Here is an 8931-nt window from a genome sequence, read left to right as displayed (position 1 = left end):
CAGTAGTTCTGCAATATCATTGCCTGTTCAACTTCGTGGGACTAGCACAACCCATCCCATCCGTCCCTTCCCGTGGAGAAATGCCGTCACGTACGCGAGCCCCATCGTTCTCGTTCAACAAGTAAAGAATGAACCGGATCCTCGGAAAGGCGGGGCACCGTAATGATACTGATGCGTTAGTAAAATTGCGGTCAAATTATAGGAGGCCAGCTCTAAATCGAGCGACCTTTTGGAGGAAGGCAGGAAATGCGAAATTCGGTAGCCTGTTTATTAAATACGAAAATATATGAATCCATAGCGGGCTGGCAGGACCTGGGCGGTGGGGCTTGGGTAGCCGAGATCAGAACGGTCAGCTACCTGTGGATGGGTCCCAAAATCACACGAAATAGTCTAAGCTATAAATTAGATTTTTATCTCGTCGCCGCAGGAATAAAAGGAGGCAGGCCTCCTACTGACGCTCCGTCTCTGGAGAGCTGTCGCATTTCGGGGCGATCCAATTAAGTGGTAATTTTTATCATTTTAGCGTCGATGGCCGGGTTAGTTCTGTTGGGTCGCTTTTACTCCGAAATATTTGCTGACAAACGGAAGCGATATGTTGAAATTATTCTGCGTAAGGATTCCATGAACCTTCGGCGAAGCCTGGGAGTGGGATTCGGAGCTGGAATTCGAATCGATTCGAGCGGGTACACCCGCTTCGATGAAACGGTTTTTTGTCGGGCCTTGCTTGATTGACTTTGCTCAAGAATGACTTCATGAAAGCAATTTAGAATTGGGCTGATAATCAGTCCGGTACATAAGTCGCTGTATTTGCCTTGATTATATGCACAGTGTGCATTGCACACTACGGAAGCTGCACGACGGCTGAGTGGGTCATAAAGCGTAGGTGAGGGTCTTGTTCGGTGCAACCCGATTTGTTTGTCTATTTGTTCGTCTCTGACTCTTTGTTTTCGACTGACTCTACTGGGAGGCCAAGTATTAATGTAAAATGGTAACTGGTCATCTGAGGCGTCATTTGGGTCTGGCTCGGGGTTTGTCGATTGCATTAGTAGTCTTGCTATTGAGTCAGGTGAGAAATCCCGAGTTCATTAAAGTTAATAAACGGGTATTTAGTTTCAAAAAAAACGTTTCATTCTATAGTCTTTTGGAGGTATAGGAACAAAAGGTTCCGACATTAGTGACTTCATTGCTGTATCTTCATATTTGAAAGCTGAAAATTTATTTAATAAAAACTATTTTTATAAACAAGAAACTCTGAATTGTCATATAATGGATCAAAAATACATACAAAACGCATTGAATATCTTGGATATTCAAAGAATACTGGAGCATTAACAGTAAATTACACATAGAAATTCGTTCATATGTCTGCAACTGGTAGAAGGCAGCGTTTCCGATCCTACACAGTATAGGTATCAGGATCAATAGTCGAGTCGATCTGGATATCCGGTAGGTCGCGATAACAGTAAAAGCTTGAAAATTAAGAGTTAGCACGCAGTCACTAAAAACACTGTAAAAGTTTTCTTCGGAATATTGCTAAATGTTTTTGGTATACCGATGGAAATTGGCAATACAAATAATATAACAAACAATTCGAGTTCCCCGACTATCAGATACCCGTTACTTAGCTAGTGTGAATGCGAACGCGAAAGCCTGTACAGTTCTTGCAAAGTTGTACAGTTGCAAAATTGTGGGCGTAATAAAATCAGTAAAGAATCAGAATGCTGAATCTCAACTTTCTAGCTTCAATAGTTCTTAGGTCACGTTTAACGGACAGAGGGACATGGCCAGATGGACTCGGTTATCCTGAAAAAAAAATATATAAACATATATGGAAGAAACGTTTGGTGTTACCTCTTACATACATTAAAATTAAAGGGCATAACAACGCAACCTTGATTTCTTTTCTATTCATTTCAATTGACGTTGTGATTGCTCTTGCGGCATCTATATCAAATAGTTTTTCAATATAAATAATAACAACAAATACGAAATTTTAAATTGTCAAAAAACTTGTATTTACCAAGAAGAGGGGAAAAGGATCCACAGAAAGAAGTTAACATTCTTTTTATAACTGCATTTTTCTCTTGAAAACAGTAAGCCAAAGATTATTTTCTTGCTGCTCATCTCTTCGTGAACATTTATTTTGCAAAAACGCGAAAAATGTATGGTGGGAAACATTGACATAAGGAATTAAAATTCATATAAGTAAAAGTTAAATAGAAGGCTATCATAGCAAAAGTGCCCGAAAGAAGCCTTTCACATCAGCAGTCAAAAACATGAGGGAATGCTATTCCCCGACTATCAGATACCAGTTACTCAGATAGTGGAAGTGCGAACGCGAAAGCTTTTACAGTTCCTTAGATCAACTCGGCTTTTGATCCTGATCCAGAATATCTATACCTTATATGCTCGGAAATGCTTTCTTCTACCTTTTGCATATTTTTTAACGAATCTTGTATACCTTTTAGTCTGCGAGTAACAGGTATTAATTCGTTTATTCGATTTTCTATTCGTATTTTACTACTAAATCTCTACCTGGATCATTAGACCAATATAAGTAGATCACTAGACAAGTCGATCTGGCCACGCCCATCTGTCCGTCCGTCTGTATGTCCGTCCGTTCGCACTCCCACAACCCGAGTAACGGGTATCTAATAGACGAGGAACTTCACTTTTTTGTTGTAATACCATTTTCCTTGCACATTTTTATCGCTATGCCAACAAACTTCACCTAACCCATTAATAAATACAGTAAATTATTTCAAATCATCACAATAAGTTTTAGCCCTATCTACATATATATTTCTTGAATATTTAGAAAAGAACAAACATAGAAAAACACAATCCTCGCGAAAATGCTATAAAACCCAAGAACTTTACAAGATAAATGCATTCCAAGACAACGGATACGGATATTATTTTTTATGCGCACGCCCGTTTCTCCCTCATATTCCCACAAGGAGTTCCGCCAAATCCGTATTCATCCACCCCTGAATAAAACATTAACGTTGGAACGGACACCCCGTCCTCTGGCTCCCCGGCAAAGATGGAGTACACGTCTCCGCACCCAGTAGCCCAGCCTTTCATTGCACACGGGCTGGAAAACACACGCTATTTGCCTTTCAGGCTTTCAGTCAATGATGCTAGGCAACGAATTGAAAAATCCATGCTCACAAAAATGTGTACAATTTTCTGTCTATTTAACTTTTGTGGATGTGGAGCCAGCTAGAGGTGGTAAAGAATAGTCTACGAGCCGGGCTGCGGGTGAAAGGAGGTTGGGCGTTGCGGGGCGCACGGCGAAATCCTTTGCCACCGCTCACATAAAGAAACATAAAATCCTTTTCGTTTCGAAATATAGAAAAAACACAGCGCTTCTACCCCATTCGCCCTCAGCTTCGGCACGGTTGTCAAAGTTTACGTTTCACTTCGAGTACGGTGTGCTGTTTTATTTGCAAGTGCTGCAGGACCTTTGTGTGTGCGTTGCCAAAGGGAAGGAGATTGGGCGAAGCGTGTGTCGGGTGTGGGTGGAGCGCAGCTTGTTCGGGGTTACTGTGCCCCACAGAGCAGCCTTTTGATGCAAAGAACACGCCAGAGCAACAAAACTATTGCGTCGGCGACGGCAACGGTGCCTCGGCGACTGGCCTTACTCCGGCTGGTTTGAGGCGGAACCACAGTTACGGAAATACGAAAATCAGATATTACGTTTCCATTTGTCGGGTCCACGAGTGTATGTACGCCTGTGTGTATGTGTGTGCTTGCTTGTTAGGCAAGAACTGCGCTTTGGCACTGCACTTAAAGTAAGGAAGCAGTGCAGGCGGGAGGCGCAGCCGGATGTCGGAACGCAAAACCGGGTCCTCCCCTGAATCCTTTTACGAAAACACTTCGAACCAAATACCTAGCAAGCCGAGGACTATGCAACTACAGACTAAAATGGCAAACTTAGCCCAAAGACAAGTAAACTCAAGTATCGGAATCGGTCTTCGTTTTCAGTGCGGCACGATGGGCTTACATGGCCAACAAAAAAACAGTAGAATGGATTTTGCGACACCATGTTCTTACCATACGGGAAGGATATGATCTAGGCTTAATACAGAAATCTCTACGCCTTCTTTGCCAGCCATAGCTTTAGAACTTATGCTCATTCAAACTCATTGATCTTTCAAATTTATTCAAAATTGTTATGTTATTACTTGAAAGTGGCTTTATTTTACCCACTGGGAAGAGTCGCACTATATCTGAAACATTGATATTTCCTCCATTTCCTCGACAATTGATAACCTTTACTCAGCTAGTGGGAATGATAGAAAATAATTTCAAAATTTTGGTTTAGAAAGTGGTAAGACAAATAAAATAATTTAAAATTTTTCAAAGATCGGAAATGATTTTATATAGACTTTTTTATGAAATGGGAAATGCTCTCTTTTTCCTGTTATTTATCCGCATGAACGCTATGAGGGAACTATAAAAGCTGGAAAGCTTGGAGTAGGCCTGCACGTCGTTGTATGGCCTAGTTGGTTTCAAAACGTTTCGGGGAACCACTTTTGAAAATTTTCTTTTGTTTTCAATTTATTATTTGTCTCCTTTTATTTTATAATTTGTCTCCAGTTCGATCTATATGCCAACAACATTTTGCCTCTCCCAATTTTATTAAAAATGTTTTGATAAACTTTTAGGGTATACTAGTTCAAAAGTATGTAACAGGTACAGGAAAAGTACACAAAAGTATATAAATTCTTGATCAGGATCAATAGCGGAATCAATTAGACCCTGTCCGTCTATTCGTCCGTATGAACATCGAGATCTCAGGAAGCTAGAGATAAAGGAGATAAAGGATACAGACGCAGCGCAATTTTGTTGACCCATGTTGCCACGCCCACTCTAAACCCCACAAGCCACCCAAAACTGCCACGCCCACATTTTTGAACAATTTTTTCTCATTTTATTCACCCATATCTATCCCAGAAAAACTATTTCGCGTTCGCGTTTCTTTGGCTGAGTAACGGCTATCTGTGGGGGAAAGCGACTATAGCACTCTCTTGTCTCTATTTCCAATATCCATCGATATTTAACAAGCATTTCAAAATCGCTTTCTGAGTAATGGGTGTCTGTTAGTCGAGACACCTTGTGACACAGTTGTGTTCTCCCTTGTTTTTGATGTTATCATTTGGGTTGCTAATTGCTATCGATGCGCCGAAACAAATTTGGACACGCCCACATCAACGCCCAAAAACAGTGAAAAGCTGTAAAATTTAATTTGATTTATTTTTATACCCGTTGGGTTATAGTAGTAGTAGCAAAGACACTAGAAAGACACTAGACGCTAGTGTCTTTGGTAGTAGTCAGGTAGTGGAAGTGCGAACGGACAGACAGACGGGCATGGCCAAATCGACTTGGCGATTGATCGATATTGATCTTATGATTTCTACCTGTTACATTTGACGAATGTTCTATACGAATATCGGGTATTAAAAAACATATAGAGTAAACGTTTTCATACCCGCTACACCCGTAGAGTAAAAGGGTATACTAGATTCGTTGAACAGTAGAAGAAAGCGTTTGCGCAGGATATATGTACATATGTATATTCTTGATCAGGATCTATAGCGGAGTCGATATGGCCCTTTGAAAATTGAGCATGTGTCTTGCAGATATGTAGTCGCAGCGGAAGTTTGTTTCTAAATGTTGCAACGCCTGCTCTAACGCTCAGAAGCCGGCCAAAACTGCCCACATTTATTGCATAATGTTTTGATCATTTTTCATATATTTATTAGTCTTGTAAATTTCTGTCGATTTGTCAAAAAACTTCTTGTCACGCCCACTCTAACACCAAAAAACCGCCCAGGCTTTTTAAAAATGTGTTGAAATTTTTAAACTTTATTATTTGTCTCGCTAATTTTTATCGGTCTCCCAAAGAGTTTTTGACACGCCCACAAACCGATAAAACTTTCGTGCCCACATATCTGAAATAATATATAATTAATTAATAATTAATTTAATCTGTTTTTATCGGTTTTACTATCTAATAGTCGATGCACTCGACATAACATTCTCTGTTATTTGTATTATATACAAGACGATTTTTACAATTCTCCCTTGCGCTCCCACTAACGGAGTTAGTCAAGGATCTCGACTCTAGTCTTCTCCCTTGTTATATCCCTTATTTTTACAGGAAAGGGGTATATTGTGTTTATTAAAAAGTATCTAACAGAAGGGAGCGATTTCCGCAACTATTAAATATATATATTCTTGACCAGGATAGATGGCCGAGTCTATCTAGCCATGTCCGCCTGCCCGTCCGTTGCTCTCATTCGATTCACCAATATCTGTCGATATCCCAGCTTAACTATGAAATTTCCCGTTCGCATTCCCACTAGCCGCCAATAGCCGACTACAGCATTCTCTCTGGCTTATCCTTGATACTAAGAATTGGTTTACCCGTTACACATAGAGAATAAAAGGGTATATAACGGGTAGAAGGATTCAATTTAGCAAGTTTATCAATTTATTTTATTGTAATTTTATCAATTTTAAAATCCGAGCTCATTTAACACGCTCATCTGTCCCTACTTCTTCTGTCCAAGTTGGAGGCAGAGATCTTAGTTTCTCTGCGGCCTCGACAATTATATTATCCAAACCCCATCGATTTAAAATTAAGGAAAAATTCTGTTTTTAAACATAAGAATCGTTTATAAAATGTTTGTGAAGTGCGGATTACAAACAAATTGTTGAAAAAAAAACATAAACTAATTTCATAATTAGCTAGGTTGCCTCTGGTAGCAATCCGTTATTGTGTTTTTTTATATTACTAAGCTGTATTTTGGAGTGCCATCCTTGATTTGTTCTTTTTCAAAAGGAAAATGTATATTATCTTTATTTAAATATATTGTTATTATAAGATTATTTTTTATAGTCAAGTTCGTCTTCTATTAGATATCCCTTACTGAGCCAAATTAACTTCGAGGGATACAGGTTCTTGCCCCTTTTTATACACCAACCCCTTATTATATCTAAAGACTTCAAAAGAATCGGAGTGACTCGAACTACATATTTTTAGTATTTCGTTGGATGTTAACTAAATAAAAGTTAACTGCCACGGAAGAGTTAAACAAATGCGTTGCATAAATTTAATAGGACAAATACAAAATGAAAGAAAAACAAGATTAACACATAAATAATAATAATTTTTGACAAATTCAGTATACCCTTCTCTAAAATATAGAGTAGTATAATAGTATAAATTTGTCGATTCAAACAGAGGGATGAGAGATGGTTATATTTTTAAAAAACACATAACATGATTAAAATGTAGTTTACATAAATCTACAAGATCGAATGGGTTTATACACAAGTTTTACCACTGATTACTGTTACCGTTATTTTGTACCACAAAACTTATTGCTGAACGGTGGTACCATTGATTTAATTTATAAGTATTTTTTAAACATTTTTGTAACATCGACCTGTTTACGATCGAATAAGATGTAACATTTAAAAGAAACTATAAACAAATAATTATGCCAATTAAAATCGTCTGTATTTAGTATTGTCAATCTTAAGTAGCGTATTTTCATGAGATTCCAGCTGTGTATATGTGTAAGGAATAAAATCTGTGCCGACTCCCACAACCAATCCACCCAATCAGCCCCGACTTAACCGGGGTTCTTTGAAAGACCTCTCAAGTAAACAAGCAACATTAGCAACAACGAGGTGAAACATTTTGCCAAAAAATGAAGTTAAATGCGAAGGCTAAGTCGCACAAAAATTCCAGATACATCATACATGTTTTAAAACTTTCTGCGAAGAGTTCGAAAAGCAGCGGCGAACATTTGTAACAGCAGAAGTATTAACAATTACACTTAAAAAAATTTCCTTTTTAACGATTGAATCAACGTATGCTGGTTGATATTCTAAAAATTCACTGCAGTTAATGGCAAATATTTCACATTATTGAAATGTAACCGTGACCTCAAGCAAAACTTGGCAAATGTACGAAAGTTACAACCGGCATAATACAGTGAAAATGTCATACATTTTTGAAATCATATTTCAATCAGAATATTTATAGCTGTAACTGCAATAAAAGTATTTTACGTCAAGTCTGCTACCTAAGCCATTTGGAGATTTGTGTGCACTTTTGTTTCAAACTTGTGCGGAAGTGAGAAGTGACAGCAAGGTTCCACGATGACAGTTCTTATTGGAAGCAGCAGACAACTTGGTCGTAGTGCTGGTAGCGCTTAAACTGGTTGAGAATTATAAATACACCTCTCGAAAGAACCTATATTTTTTCAACCTTCATAGCGTCAGCATACGAAAACACAATAAATAGCTCTTAGTGAGTTAGTTACAACTTTTGTGCAGGATGTTTTCGGCATGAAGTCGACATATATGGACAACATACATCTTTTCGTTACACAACTGAAGAATCAGCAACGTCAACCGAAGACCCGCTGGTGTGAGAGTTCGTTCGCCTGTGCGTCCTCAGACCACTGCTCGTCCTCTGCGAGTTGGAATTCCTGTCACGGACTCCGCTCGCAGCTTCCAGTTGGAGTCCATCCTCATTCATGTGGCGTCTGGCGCACAGCTTATACTCCTCCTGACTGCTGCTACCGCTGCCGCATTCACGTTGTGCACCCGGCCAACTGTTCGGTGGGCGGTGCGTGGGGAGGCGATTCCGGCTGGTGCGAGAGCGCGGACAGAACACCACGCCCTCTTCGGCTACTGGCTGTGCTCTAGAGCGGGAACGAGCTACTGACGCTATCAGCTGAGAGCGCCGCCATTTGCCACTACGTGAGAGCTGCAGAGTGAGCGTGTGTGCAAGCAGGACAGCAGCTCATGCGCGACACCGCACTCACTCACACTGGCGCGCGCACATCACGCACGCAGACACACGGCGAACGGGGCGGTGGAGTTTTTTGGCTTCTGGCTCTGCGC

This window comes from Drosophila mauritiana, chromosome 2R, assembly GCF_004382145.1.
Source record: "Drosophila mauritiana strain mau12 chromosome 2R, ASM438214v1, whole genome shotgun sequence".
NCBI classification, from domain to species: domain Eukaryota; kingdom Metazoa; phylum Arthropoda; class Insecta; order Diptera; family Drosophilidae; genus Drosophila; species Drosophila mauritiana.
The sequence above is the reverse complement of the archived record's forward strand: the minus strand, read 5'-3'. Positions refer to the sequence as shown.